We start from the raw sequence: 15,206 nt of genomic DNA on the forward strand, positions 1-15,206 counted from the left end.
AGAATTTAAACCAATGGCTATCATGGGATACATTAATTGCTTCAAATATTGTGTCTATATCTATCTTGCTCTTATTTCTAATAGGCACTTTTTTCTTTCTTTCACCCCCTTTAAGTGTTGCAGTGTAGTTATCTGTCCACTAGAGGGCAGTGTGAACGTACTACACAGCTCTGTTTCGGGTCCTGATGAGTTTGTGTAGAACTCTTCACTAACTTTCTTCATAATATTTTATTAATTTCATAAAACTGCAATGTTCATACAACTTATATCAAACACAAACCAAACAATCGTGGCAAACAATTCGTCTTTTAAAATAATAATAATAATAATAATAAAAATGCTTTAAAGTAAACCAGATTGGTTGAATGATCACAAATATTGTGAAATCTTAGTGGTCAAATTACCACATTATAAACATATATGTATACATTTTTAATACTGTGAGTTTGTGTGAGTTTGTTTTGATGCGTTTTGTTGTAACGTGTAGCGGCTGTCAACTCCTTCTGCTGCTTTCTCACCTAAAATTGCCTTTAACGTTTAAACGTTTTGGAAGCGGCGTGACGTGACGTGTGCGTGACGAGCAAGCTGCGTGTGTGCGCGTGTGCTGCACAGCTGCGCGAGGTTCTGATCTGAAGCAGGCTTTTGCTCGCTGTGAAAATATTATTGCGAGTGTTTATTATTGCTTCAGTGTGAAACAGTGGGAGAGTTGTGTGTGCTGCACGGACTGGTGGAGGGCGGTGTGTCTGTGGAGGGACGGTGGTGGTGGTGGTGGGTGGGGGTCAGTCAGTCCCTCCCCCTCTCTGTTTCCCACCGGGCAGCCCCCCCCCCCATTGCACCCTGGGTAATGGGGAGGCCTTTTGGAGTTGATTAGTTCCGGCTGGATCCCAGAGAGAGTCCTGACAAGCAGGAGAAACGAGCTCTCAGCGTGACCCCCTCCCACACACACACCCCTGTCTCAGGCACAATGGGCAAGGCAGGGGAAGGGCTTTTTAAACAACTGCAGCTTCACTCTACTCTGCCCCCCCCCCCCCCCTCAAAAAAAAACTGGGCCCATTATTATTACAAAAACCACATGACACTGCTGCAGCACTTCGGCCTAACTTTCCTAACTTTTCCCCCTTTCTCTGTCGGGACAAGTAAAAGAAGAACCTTTGATGGACCCTGTGGACGCAGCGCGCTCAGTGAGTCGCCCACAGAACCGGCCGCGTCCACCAGGCTCCGCCCACGGCGCTTTGTGTGTCCCTTACAAACCATCACATCCACCACGCCGGACACCTGTGGCATAAAGTGACACATCCACATTCCTCCGCAGAGCAGCAGCGTTCACACACTTTGCATCTGTGCCTTTATCCCGGCTATCCTCTTTAACTCCCCCTCCCTCCCCCCTACAGATCCTCTCTTTCTTCTTCTCTCCTTTCCCCCTCTCACCCTTTTTCTCCACACATAATTGATTAAGGGCCGTTTTCATAAATCAATTTGGGACGCACATCAGTCAGCCCTGAAAGGAGGAACCCCCCCTCTGAGCAGCGGTATTAATCTACCTCAGCATGCCCTGCCACTCTCTCTCACACACACACACACACACACACACACACACACACACACACACACACACACACACACACACACAGTAGTTTGTTTTCTTTGCTTTAGGTTTTTGGCCCTTACAAGCACTCAAACGTGCAAATGTTTTCAGCAGTTTTGCAGAAACAGGCGATTTGTGGGATGCATTCATAAAGTCCACGCTCGCTGCTCTGAAGAAGAAGTGTGGGTGTTTAAAGGGGCGGGAGGTTCAGACGCCACGACAAAAGCGGAGGCGAGCGAAAATAAAAAAGTGAAAGAGAACCAATCATTTCCACATGTCTTTGCTGTACGTCTCTAAACAAACAAATATGTTGTTTGTGCACTCGGCAGTCCGTCTCCAAGACAAACGTTCCCCACTGCTGTTCATGATTAGACCGATTTCATCGTCATTACAATTAAGTGACTTCATCTTTGCTTCTCTCTCTCTCTCTGTGCTCCTTCTCGGGTGCAAAGCTGTTGTTTTGAATGTTTTGATATTAATGTAACCATGACACCGCCCTTTCTCATTAGGAAGGAAAAAAAAAAACCTTGCCAGGTTGCAATGGCTTCTGGGAACACGAGCCTGCAGCAGCTGCAAGTGATATGCCTGCCCCCCCCCCCCTCTTGTTCTAACTCTGTGCCCCCTTTTCGCCAACTTTTTTCCATCACATTGATCTTTTGTTCTTTCATTTTTTTTATTAACCCCCCAGCCCCCCCTTCTCTGGCTCTATTTCTTCCTCCTTCTTTTACCTTCACCTCCGCCCCCCCCCTTCTCTCCGCCGCCCCTCTCCGTGCTGCAGGGTGTTGCCTTTAGTGGTAGTGAAAGCTGCTTTGCCTTAAAAAACAGTTTGTCTTAATGAGACGGGGGGGGCATGAGTGAGTGAGGGGGGGGCGGAGGGTCACAGCTGAAGCCAATTGCGTCCCTTTTCCTGTCTGAGGTGCTGCTGGCTGAGGTCAAGCTCAGGGTCACGCTGCCTCGGCGCTCCGGCTGGGTCCCGGTGCTGGTTCTGATAGCCGCCAGCGTGTGCGTGTGTGCACGTGTGTGTGTGTGTGTGTTCACGAGACAGCGGGTGTGACTTTGTACGAGTTAAGAGAAGAGGGGCAAGAGGCACATCTGTTTCTGATCACCCAGAAAGCTTTGCTCTCCGGCCCTAGAGGTGCCGGCGTGCTTGTGAAGGACTGCGCAGGAGAGGGGGGAGTGGGGGGGGGCAGAGGTCATCACAGTGTGTCCCGGGGGCCGATGCGGTGCGATGTGGCCTGTTTCTGCTGCAGTCCCTTCCACTTGCTTCCACTACTGCCTCTTTTACATTTTCTGAGTTTAAATCGTCGTCAGAAGAACAAAGTGTAATAATGACGTATCTGGAGTTTGTGTCCAGAAGTATTTCTTTGCCAGGACCAGTAGCTGACTCAAATGTCTTCCTATTGTGTTTCGAAGAATTATTATTATTATTTTGCCACTTCAATTGCACTTTTTAGGCCTTTATCATATTCAAAAACGCTTGAATTTTGGCATGCGCATCAAGTGATATTTTTGGGGTTGCGCATTTGGGTATGAAGAAATGGCTCTCCGGCGCCCCCTGGAAGTGAGAGATTTTTGCCTAGTTTCACCGATTGCCCTACAAAAAAGTCAATCATTGTATGCAAATGAGCCCAACTAGATTTTCCGCCATTTTTAATTTGGTGAAAAACACGTTTTTGCAAACTCCTCCCAGACGTTGGGTCCATTTTGTTAAGAGGTTATGGACAGATGAAGTTTGTAAGGGCTGTGGCCTAATAGTTAGACTTATAGACTTATAACTTAAAATGTACTTGACCTGTCCTCACCAAATCTCTAGGATATGTTCACATTGAGTCCTTGAGCATACCCTATTTTTCTCCGAAATATAAAATTAGGTGGCTCTGCAGTCATTCCTTGTATTTTTGATTCATAAACGAACAAACTCCTCCAAGAGTTTAAACCCAATCAATTCGGGCAGAATGATTTTGACGCCAAAATGAAGCGTTTTCATAAAACTAGCCGTGGCCTGGCATCCATTTTGGTCGATTTCGTTTGATTTTTTTGAAAACGTAAAATGCTATAAGGAACATTCCAACATTTCTAATTCACGATGCTCGCTAAGACTTAAGTTCATTTGTGTGTTTTTTATGTTTGAAATATGTTGTTTGCTACCATTGTTAGCTGGCACAGCATCTTTTCCTTTAATATATGTTTCTAAGCCATGACCATGTGAAAATATCTCCCAACGCGGTGCACATGCGTCTTCTTCCTCCTCCTCTTCCTCCGCCCCCTGTCCTCTGTCTCTGACTGTGTGAAGAAGGTACGGTCGAGATGAAACACCACGTCAGTCTTTGAACAGAGCCGTAAAACAGGCGCACATTAACGAGCATGACTAACAAGCTGCAGGAGCTGGATCACACTGTGCATTTTACACACACACACACACGCACACACACACACACACACACACACACAAACACATACACACACTCTCCCCTCCACCGCCTCTTCTGCATTATATCTGGATTTTAGGGTTCAGAGTTGCAGCTTTTCTCCATTTCCCACACATCTTTAAAGCCTGATATGCTCCAGAGCTGCTTTTAGAAGAAAAAGTTTCCGCAATGTTGTTTATTCCATTAAAATTAAAATTCCACTATTATTCCACTTCACTTCTAGTCGGCTCTTATTTTAGGTGTCAAGTTTTGGCCACAGTTTTCATCGGTTGTGATGAGATTGCAGGCCACTCTCTCGAGTAATCAAGTCTGCAAAAGCACAAGACGAATCAGGCTGTAAACAAATCAAACGTTTAGCCAGATATTCTTAAATTGGAACTTGATGATCCTCATTTGAAGTAAAACTACAGAAAGCAAATCAAAATCAAAATTAAATAAGGATATTTGAGTGACGGATAATTATTTGACTTCCATTTACATTTAGCTAACTGACTGCTATGTTTCCTGCCCTGTATTTAAGTATTTGTTCCATTGCGACTGCTCCCAGATCAGCATTTGATTAGCAGGGATTTCATATCCAATAATACAGATAGAAAAACTTCGCCCTTTTGCCGAAGTAAAACTGAAGAAGTACAATACTAAAGCAAGATTATGTAAGTATATGCAGCATGTTACCACTTTAAAAAAATACAAATAAAATGTTCATGAGAAGGAAAACTTGATTAAAATATTTAACATAAGACTGATGCTCTAAATACGAGGCTACAACCGGCAACCATTTAGCTTAGTTTAGCTTGTTGTTTCCTTTGGACAGAGCCAGGTTAGATTATTCACATAGGTGCAAGTACTTATGCTAAGCTAACCGGCTACCTACAGTTTTACATTTACATTTGAGAGTGTTGTTAATATTCAACTATGTGGCAAACCAAATCTTTAATTCGGCCTGTTTGCCTTTTCCTCTCTTGTTTTTGGTCGGTGTTCATTTTGTTCAATTGTGCTCAGGGATAAACGCACACTACACACACACACACACACACACACACACACACACACACACACACACACACACTATTTGCCATTTCACAGTCTCAGATTCTCCACCCAACACACCTGAGACACCAACTTTTTTTGCCAGGAAATTTCATCCTCTTACTGCCCCCCACCCCCCACCCATCTCCCCCCTCTGCCCCCCCCCACTGCTTCCATTTCAGTCCCCGAGGCCCTAAAAACGGCCTCGTACTTAACTTCTCCTGAACCCCCGAACACAAGCATGTCCGTCGTTGCCTCCAGACCCTTCTCCAGTTCCCCCGACTTCTCCCTGGCTTCATCCCGAGGGCCTTAAACCACTCCTCCCTCCGTCTCCCCTTCCTCCCCCTTCTCTCTCTCTCCCCCTCCAGGCTACTCAAGAGAGGTTCTTTACAGCCCTGTCATCCTTGCCAGAGCAGTAAAAAAAACACATCTGGAATCGCACTTTACGTTCTATGCTCTAACCCCGTGTTTAAGAAGCCCACCCTCTCCTACCTCCCCCTTCATCCTCCCCCCCCCATCCCTTTCCCTCACACACTCACTGCGAGGGCCACGCCGCAGGAAAAAACCCTCCCATAACGAGCTACAAACACTGAAATAACACTGTTACCCTAAGTGAGATGTTTCTCACTGAGGGCCGGAGAGGAGCGTGACAGAGAGGCACACGTTTTGGGTGAAAGGGGGGAGGAGGGGGGGTGACACTGGGGAACAAGACGGAGGCATGTTGGATTTGACTGCGTTCACCCTCCCACGCAGACTGGGTTCGAGCTGCGGCTTCTCCTCCCCGTGTTCTTTCGTAAGAGGAGTCCGGCGGACGACCCGGCGTTTGCTCTTTTTCGGGCCTTTGTGTGAGAGTGTGAGTCCGTTGGTGTGGAGCGTGACTATATATACATTTAATAAGAGCCCGTGCGGCGCAGTAATGGGCAGTTGGGCTCGGTGATGGAACACGGAGGAAATGTCGGCAGCGGAGAAGAGTGGAGAGAAAACAAATCGATTCCTTGAAATTGCTGCCTCATCTGCTCTGATTGAGACTCGTGTGAAGAAACTTTGTTGTCGTGTTTTCATGCACAGTCCGTGTTTGTGTGCGTGTGTGCGTGTGTCCCTGTGTGTTTCCAGGCTTTTGAACCAATTCACTGTCTCCTTGAAAAAGTCAAAACTATTGTTCCTCACCCTCTTTTTCCCGGCTCCAGCGATGGATAATAAAGGCTCAAGTTTCTCCTTTTTTGTACCGTGCAACTTAATAAGTGGAGGAGAGGAGGAGAGAGAGCAGAAGGGGGACGAAGGGGGAAATCTCTCCTATTTTCTGAAATGAAAGTTTTAGAAATAAGGGAATATTGTGTTACGATTTGGATCCAAGAACCCTTTAACCAAGACCATGTGCCACTTCTTGGCTGGTGTGCGCGTATGTATGCTTGTTCGTCGTGTGTGTGTGTGTGTGTGTGTGTTACGGGGAGACGGAGGGTTCGGGTTTCGGCGCTGAGGGGAGGCTCCTCGGTGCTGCGGTAGGTAAATAGGGCGCTGACCCAGGCCTGCCAGTGGAACGCTCTCTTCTCCCACTGCCAGAATCTTTTTTTGTTTTGTTTTTGTGTTTTCGTCTTTTTCTGCAAGACTTTGGGAGGAGGGCGGGGGGGTGTAAAGTGGAGTTTAGATAGAGGGGGAGTGTGTGTGTGTGTGTGTGTGTGTGTGGAGGGGGGGGGCTATTAACGAGCACCATCGTTTTTCTAATTAGTGCTTTGGGGAATATTTTCTTAAGGACTGTGGACCCTCCCTGCAGAGCTTTTAGGGGGAGAAATGCATGTGTGTGTGCGTCTGGGAGAGGAAGAAAGAGCGAGTACGCACATCTGTGCCAGTTTCTGTCCCTCCATGTGTGGACAGTACGTGTGTGTTTGTGTTATTTTCCTTTTTCTGCAGCGACGTTGCAGAGGCCGACTTTGATTTTCTCTCCTCTCAGCTCTACTTATTCATGACATGCACACACACACACACACACACACACACACACACACACACACACACACGCACACACACACACACACACACACACACACACACACCCTTGTCCCGCCCTGAAAGGTATGGATGGACACACACACGCACAAGGTCACACACACTCTACACTCCCAGTTCATTAAATCAAGGGGCTCCAGGTCGTCTCTTCTTCCTGTATTCTCAGAACTCAAGTGCAAAGGAAATTTTCCTTTCTCTTTTCTTCCCTCTCAAAACTTTCTTTTCTCCTTTCTTTCCTCTCGCTGCCGCTGCTCTCGTCCCGGCTTTGATCCCCCCCCCCCCCCCCCCTCCACCCCTCTACTTGCCCCCTCCACCCCTCCCAGGGCCTCTAGCCAGCTCACTGGAGCGGTTTCCTGAGTCTTCCCAGATTAATGAGTGTAACTTAGTGCGTCTGCATGTGTGTGTGTGTGTGTGTGTGTGTGTGTGTGTGTGTGTGTGTGTGTGTGTGGGAGAAGGAGGGAGAAAGAATGCTTCAATGTACCACAAATTGTGAGTGTGTGAGCTCGCATACTGTACAGGCCCTCGTGTCTTTGTGTGTGCGTGTGTTTGATCCGCAGTTTCCAGACCAAACCTTATTCTGTGGACTTTTTTTTTTCCTTCAGCGATCATCAAAGTAAGTCATTTCACAGAAGGCGGCGGGCTTTCCGCGTCGCGTCTGGGCCGTTTTTCAATTCTCCAATCACGCGGATTGCAATCAAGCGGCCCGGCGTCTACCAAAAAAAAAAAAAAACTTAAAAAATGCTCCCAGACTGTCCTTTGTGGCACCGTGAGGGGCTCAGTCTGTGGAGCCGGGGATGAAAACTTCATTCACACACTCAGAGTGTGTGAAACAATCACAATACAACTGATTAGAATCCCTCCATGAAAACACAAAGTGCTAAAAATAATCCCCTGATTGGAGCCATGTGTTGAATTCGGGGAGATGGGGCTGAGCTGGTGTGTGTGTGTGTGTGTGTGCGGTGGGTCGCACAGAGAGGCAGGAGGCAGCAGAGGGTGGGATGAATCAAACCCGAGTGAAAAAACAGTTTGTCTTTTCTCCGAGCTCCGATAATAACGCCACGTGAGTTCCCGCTGCACAGCGTTTATTTACTCTCACAACTCCCAGTCCACACACTTTCACTCTCACACACACACACACACACACACGTGCACACACACACACACACACACACACACACACGCGTGCACTCACTCTGTCGTCAGCACTGCAGACAAACACATACGCACGCAGACGCCTTCCAGCAGACTTACTAATATGGACATAAACACATAATCACAACCATGCATGGTCCAGTTTCTCTCTCTTGTCTTCTCAGACACACACACACACACGGATGGGAGGAGGGGTGACGGAGAAGAGGGGGCTCATAATGGCCAGGTGGGTCTAGTTAGGGAGTATTCCACCTGAGACCATTTGAAATAAAAGAAAAAAGACAGAATGAATTAGTTTTCTTAGCCAAGTCATTTCCCCAAAAATTCCACTTGGGTGGTTCTTATGTGTTGCAGTGAAGTGACGCAATATTGGAAAAAATATTACACAGAAACCTTTGAAGATAGTTCTGTTATACAGAAGTGCTTTCAGAGAGGTTTTTCTTTTAAGCTGTAAAAGGCTTCATCATTCCGCTTCTATCATGACTGCCGGCTTCCTGTTCAAAATCTGTGTGTTCCTCAAACCCAAACTGAGATAAGCCTGCTGAAATCACTATGACATCATTCCTTTTGCGTTCATTTATTAGCAGTTCGGGACACTTTTTGGCCCATGTTGATTACCCACATTTCCACGACAGCAGGCTGGAATCCAGCTGCTGATAAGACGGCGTTGTGTGATCGACCTCAGCAGCTGCCGTGTTAAAATCGTTTGTCACCACCTTTTTCATTTTCAATTGCTGCTCAATCACAAAATACATTCATTTGCTTAACAAGAATACTGAGATGCTCAAGAAGTCCGAGAACTGAACAAGAGGCAGCAAAACTACGGGAAGTCCCTCCCGTGGAGTCAATGGATCATTCAAGCGTTGAGTCATGAAGCCTCCATTGTGGGAACCGCCGTCAGGTCCTTATCTCCCTGTCATAAGGGGGGTGCCATGGCAACAGAGAGGAAAACACTGTGTTTTCCCATCAGCTCTGTGCGTGAGCGCATCTCCGAAGACACCAGGCACATCCATCACTGCCACATCACAGGAGGAGACGATCTCATCGACCATCGCCGTCGCAGTCGGTGGTGTGAGTGGTCCATTTGGCTGCCGATCATCGGGAACAAGCAGAGGCTCCGCGGCCCTCGAGGAAAGAGGGCGGGACGTCCTGTGGGGGCGCGTGGTTGGACAGCGGGCCTCGGAGGCAGCCTCTGCTTATTTGATAAGAAGTCGTCCGTCAGGAAAGAAAATAAACAGGCGAGCGTGCTGCTACTGCAGAGCCAGAGGAAGAGCTGCTACTAGAGCACAACACAATATTTACACTGCTGGACCGGGCCGTCACACAACCAGCCGGACACACGCACAGCCCTCAGCACATATACCTGAACACATGTAGGAGGGAACAAACACAGAGACATGTGCACACTCACACACACACACACACAGAGGGGACACAGCTGGCTCTGAAAAACATAATGCAACTCTATGAACTCCAGTGATGATGAGGGTGCATTTATGGGATGAAGTTCACCTGCGCGGGCCGACGTTTAGTGTAGAGAAAAGAAAATGTCACATTTAATGCCGGGTTAATGTTACCATGTTCATGTTCACTCACTTATCTAAGAGTACAATAAAGGCACCTTTATTAATTTTAGGCTTCTTATTGTGAACACTACAAATCTGCAGTTTACATCACAACTTTCAAAAATTGTTCTCAGGAAATTAAAATATATACGAGCTTAAAGCTAAAAGAATGTTTCCACGTTTCCATTTTACAACCCTTATAAAAAACAACAACACAGCTTTGAATGTCTCTGAACTCAACATTAACTTAAGAAATGGATGGAAGTCAAGCACAGATTATTTCCTCTGATTACTGCCTGGTATGAAGTTAGTCTTTAAATAGAGAAGATGGCCAAACATTTGCTGATAATAACTAATAATGTGAGATGGATTTTTATTCCGGGAAAAAACCCCAGTTGGTTTGAGTTCAGAAAAAAAAATGTGTGGTTAATACTCTTCTGCATTACACAAGAACACAAATGGAAACTTTTAAAGACCTCAGCTTGATCGCTGTGAACTTGTGGTATGAAATCTCCATTGTTTCCCTACATTTAGTGGACTAAACTATAAATTGATTAATGGAAAAATATTGATGGCTGAACCTTTTGAGTTCTTGAGTACGGTGAGTACTTTGTACGGTGTTTGTGTTATTTGGTCCGTGCTGGTGTCCTGCCCGTAAGCCAGCGCATCCCGTTTGTTTGCATAAGGAAGGAGGGGGGAGCCGAGTCTTGACCTCTGGCTGTGACTGACAGATAGCATCAGCTCTGCTCCTTATCAGCCGCCTGCCCTCTGATCTGGGATCTGCCTCCCAGCACCGCAGCCAGCGGGAGGAGGCAGGCTGGGATGAGGCGGGTGATGAGGGGAGGAGGGGGAGGAGGGGGACATGCCAAGGCAAGAGGGCACACAAACAGTTGTGCACATACATGTTGTAAGAGTGCTGAGGAAACAACGCGTATCTTACTTCTAACGTATTTGACACAATAAACGAATACGTGAGCGGTGAGAAAAGGAGAAACGAAACAGGCGAGTTTCAGCTTAACTGAAACCAGGCGGCTTCAAAACACGGATTCCTTCTCCTTCACTTTCTCCTGATTTACCCTCAGGATTACTCATAATGAGAGCTGCTGCCAGTGGACGCTGTGTGTGTGTGTGTGTGTGTGTGTGTGTTGCTCTTGGATAGCAGGCCGCTCTGTGCTTGCGGCCTGTGTTTTGCAGTCTCTGTAAGGCGTTTCGCTGTGTCTTTTGGAGGGGGGGGTGAGATCATGCTTCGCTGCTGACGCTGAACATAAAGAGTCATTGAGTGGAGTGCAGACCAGAGGCCAAGTCTGGAGGTACGAGGGGAAACAGGGACTGCGTATGCACACACACACACACACACACACACACACTCTGTCTCTTGAGCAGTGAGTGGACAGGGCTCCCGAGGGCCAGGGGGACTATCGTTTTCCCCGTTAATTATGACCGTCTGGCAGGCTGGAAAGCAGGAAGTCGGAGAGGGAGGGATGGAAAGAGGGAGGGATGGTAGATAGATGATAGGAGGGAGAGGGAGGTGGGGGACGGGGGGGGGGGGGGGGGGGGGGGGTTGAGCAAGCAAGTCAAAAAAAGGGAGGAGAGGTGAAAAGCTAAGATGGATGATGGGAGGAAAGAGGGAAAACTATGAGGGGGGAGTCCAAGGAAGGCTGGGGGAGTGGCAGAGAGACAGCCCCCCCCCCTCAAAAAAAACATATGCAGGGAGGGTTTGGATGATAAAACCATGTGCTCGATCGAAGGGGAAATGTCAACCTTGTTTTTTTTTCTCCAAAAATCCACGTCGGGTTTCTGGATGATTCCTTCTACCTCGCCTCCCTGACTTCTGATATACAACCTTCTCTCCCCGACCGCGGCTTCAGCTCGACCTTTTGACCCTTTCAGTAACACCATCGTGCGCCTATAACTTTACTTTACTATGCCCTTTTTTTTGTTCTGTTCAACTCCTCCGAGTGGTTGTTTCTCATGTGACTCCCAGCGAGGGGGGACGCCCCCCCCCCCCTTGTGTGCACAGATATTGATGTTTGGTCTTTCGGCTGTAAGGACAGTTCAGGCCGAGCAGCTCTGTGGGCCGAGCTGAGCGGAGCGGGTCCTGGATTTAACTGGCTCCAGGTCCAATTAGGGCAGTCTGCCGCATCTGGATACAATCAGAGTTAAAGTCAAAACTCACACTTTTGCTCCAATGGGGGCATAAAGTCACAACTTTTACTCTACAAAGAGCAGAGAATATTTACAGCCCGGCCGCAGTCAAAACACGGCTACAGATAAAAACACCTGAAAGAGAAAGAAGGCGGCGGGAGATTGATTGAGGCCGGCGTGCTGCTGTCAGACTATGTCAATAAGGGGATTTTTTTCCCCCCGTGTTGCAACACACTAATTATGTTTGAGGCTTTTGCTGAGGGCAAACAATTACTGGGAAAAATGCAAAATCAAGACCCTTACACAATAACAATGCTCTGCATTTTCCTTTTGAGTGTCTATTAAGTATACAGAATCAGGCCAAGAAACACACATGTGTTCTCATTTGCGTCTGAAACAACACTGATCATAGGAAGGACATTTGTTTTTTTACATAAATTTTGTATTTTATGCAAAGCTAGGATTTTCCAGCATATTCATTTGTTGTTTGAATAAAAAAGAGCAATTCAGTGATTGCCAGAGACATAATGGCAAATGGAAAAACCCTGGTTTTAAGTTTCCATTTGTTAAGCTAAGCTAACCTGCTTCTGTCACCAGCTTCCTATTTAACATACAAAACATGACAGTGGCATCCATTGATCCATCTCCTATGCTGTTTATGTGAATATGCAAACTCCCCTCAGAAAAGGTCTGCAAGAACGCAAATATGAATACTTTCCAAAATGCCAAACCGTTTCTCTTAAAAGTGAACAGCACTTTATCTTAAATAAGGCTACAAGCTGCAACCGTACAACAACGGTAAATGCCACGACAGTGTGTAAAAGTAACAGAGGCTGAAGGGATGAATTGTACGGTCAACAAACTATCAGATGTCAGAGTCTGACATCTGACAGCAAGCAGTCAGACAGCAATACCTTCCGCTAGTTAGCATTAGCATTAGCCGCCGTCAGCTACAGACCTTACCAGACCCTTATGAGGCAGCAGCTTCTTCATCCTGATTGTCTGCTACCAGTTTGTAAACTGTGCCTGAGCGAAACATTATCACCTTTACGTCATGTTTTCCAACCTTTGCTTATAGAATAAATAAATCCCTTTTCTGCAGCTGAAGGAGGTTTAGTAGTTTCCTTCAGATTGGGCCTTTTTTTAATTATGGTGGTTTAAATCGATTAAGATCTGTCACACGTTTCTGCACCAGATTTCCACATTGAGACAAATAATTCAAATCCAAATTTCCCTAAATACTGAAGTGATCATTTAAGCCTTTGCATTGAGTAGACAATTGAGGGATGGAACAGGTTCGAAACAGAAATGGAAAGTTACAAATTTCAGCTTCCAGCTATGACGATGACTCACGATGACATGTTGGATATACATTAGGTTGCAAAATCAAGTAAACACAGTAAATCAAATAACATTTCAACAAACAGATGCCATCACTGCAGCAAGAACTCTGCTACAATAAAAAACAGTTGCACAAAATTGCATCCAGGAACTCAGTGGAGATATGAGGCAGCGTCTCTGCAGGAAAACAACATCTAGCAGCACATTCCACACCGTGACACACACACGGCCACTCAGCCCGAGGTCGGACCCCACCTGAGCCCGGATCTCTGTCTCAACAGCACAATCACACTGGAATGAGAACAAATAACAGCCAATTATCCTCCATATGCCTCCAGATTTGCATCAGCAAGAACGCAAAAGAACAATAAAATCTCAGGATATGAAAAGCTCCCGAGGCAACGATGCACAGTTAGAGTACAATATCCTCCCGCTTTGTGCGTGTGCATGTGTTTGTGCACGTCGGAAAGAAAAAGAAATCTCTTCTCCCTCTTACTGAGTCTTACTGAGAATTTGGGTTGTTTGTCTTCATGTGGAGCCCGAAGCACAGTTATCAGAGTGTATCTATAAGACTGAGAGAAGCTAAGAACATTCATAACAGTAGTGTACAAGTACTTCATAATATACTTTATTATGTTTCATTACATCTATTTGTTTTTACAAGCATGTCTCATTTGCAAATTCAAGATCCATGAAAAACAACAAATTCTCTGGTTAGTTATGAAGGAAATAACTGTATGTTTTCTGGACAGACTTAGCAGCTTCTACTTCTGTAAGACGATGCATTATTTTACTTAAGAGGGAACAAAAGGAGAAAAAGAAGTCGAAAAAACGTTTTTTTGAAGGTAGCACTGCATTATGAAGCATTAGTTCATAACGCAAAGATGTGATGCATTGTTATTATTGAGGCTGAAGCTTCATATTTACCTTACAGAAATTAAAAGGTCAAAACCATTTTGATTGTGTAAAGTCAGAAAGCTGAAAACAGAACGGCTTTTTTATGTTTTGGTTACAATTTGAGGAAACTGTGACTTTTTAAAGGATACGTACTATATTAAATTGTAGGACTGATCGTGGTACTTTTACTCCAACACAGAGTTTGTGTACTTTTGCCATTTGAGAAAAGTCATGTGAATAAAGCTGCATTTTAAAGATAACAAAACTCCATCATTCAGTTCACCATGAAGACATTTTCCCATGAGCTCCATCGCTGAGGTCCTTTTTAAAAATGTAGAAATGCCAAAGAGAAATTTAGAGGCGGAAAAAGCAGCTGACTCCCCCTTTGAATCCCTTAATGGCAAGAGTTTATTTTTAAGTGCATACACTGAGAAAACGTCAGGAAGTAGAAGTCCTGCCGCTGTGCTGCTCCCATCATGCTTCATTTAGTCCTTTATTCAGATACTGTAATGGTATTAAGGGTCATGAATGGGAAGGCCTTCCCTGGATTGGTGTAGAAACACCTGTTGTTTGAATGTCTGGGTTATTTCACTCATCTGAACCGTGACTGAGGGTGTTTATGCAGCAACCAGCAGCGAACCCCAAAACACACACAGCTTTGGGTTGTTGTTGTTTTTGATGAAGAACTCCGTGAGGTACTTTAGAAGAACAATCATTTGATTGTGTTCAGGGTTATCTCAACACATCGTGTTCTTCACCCACTGGGAAGAGAGGCCCTCGTTCTCTGCACAGCGCGGGACAGAATTCACACTTTGTTTTGATCAAAGCTTCAATCTAAAGGCGCCTGTGAACCGAGATGGGTCAAGTAAAAATGTTGGTCGCGATGCGTGTGAGACTGTGCGTGTGTCTTAAAGGAAAGGAGAAGGCAGTGGCGGCCCGGGGAGACGTAGAACTACAATGCCAAAGAAGGGCAAGCAGAGACGTGTCATCGTCCCGCATCGTCCATCTGCGCCGCTGTCATGTTGTGAAACGCAGCAAAACAAACAAAACAAAAAGCGA

The sequence above is a fragment of the Gasterosteus aculeatus genome, chromosome 21 (assembly GCF_964276395.1).
Source record: "Gasterosteus aculeatus chromosome 21, fGasAcu3.hap1.1, whole genome shotgun sequence".
In the NCBI taxonomy this organism is placed as follows: Eukaryota; Metazoa; Chordata; class Actinopteri; order Perciformes; family Gasterosteidae; genus Gasterosteus; species Gasterosteus aculeatus.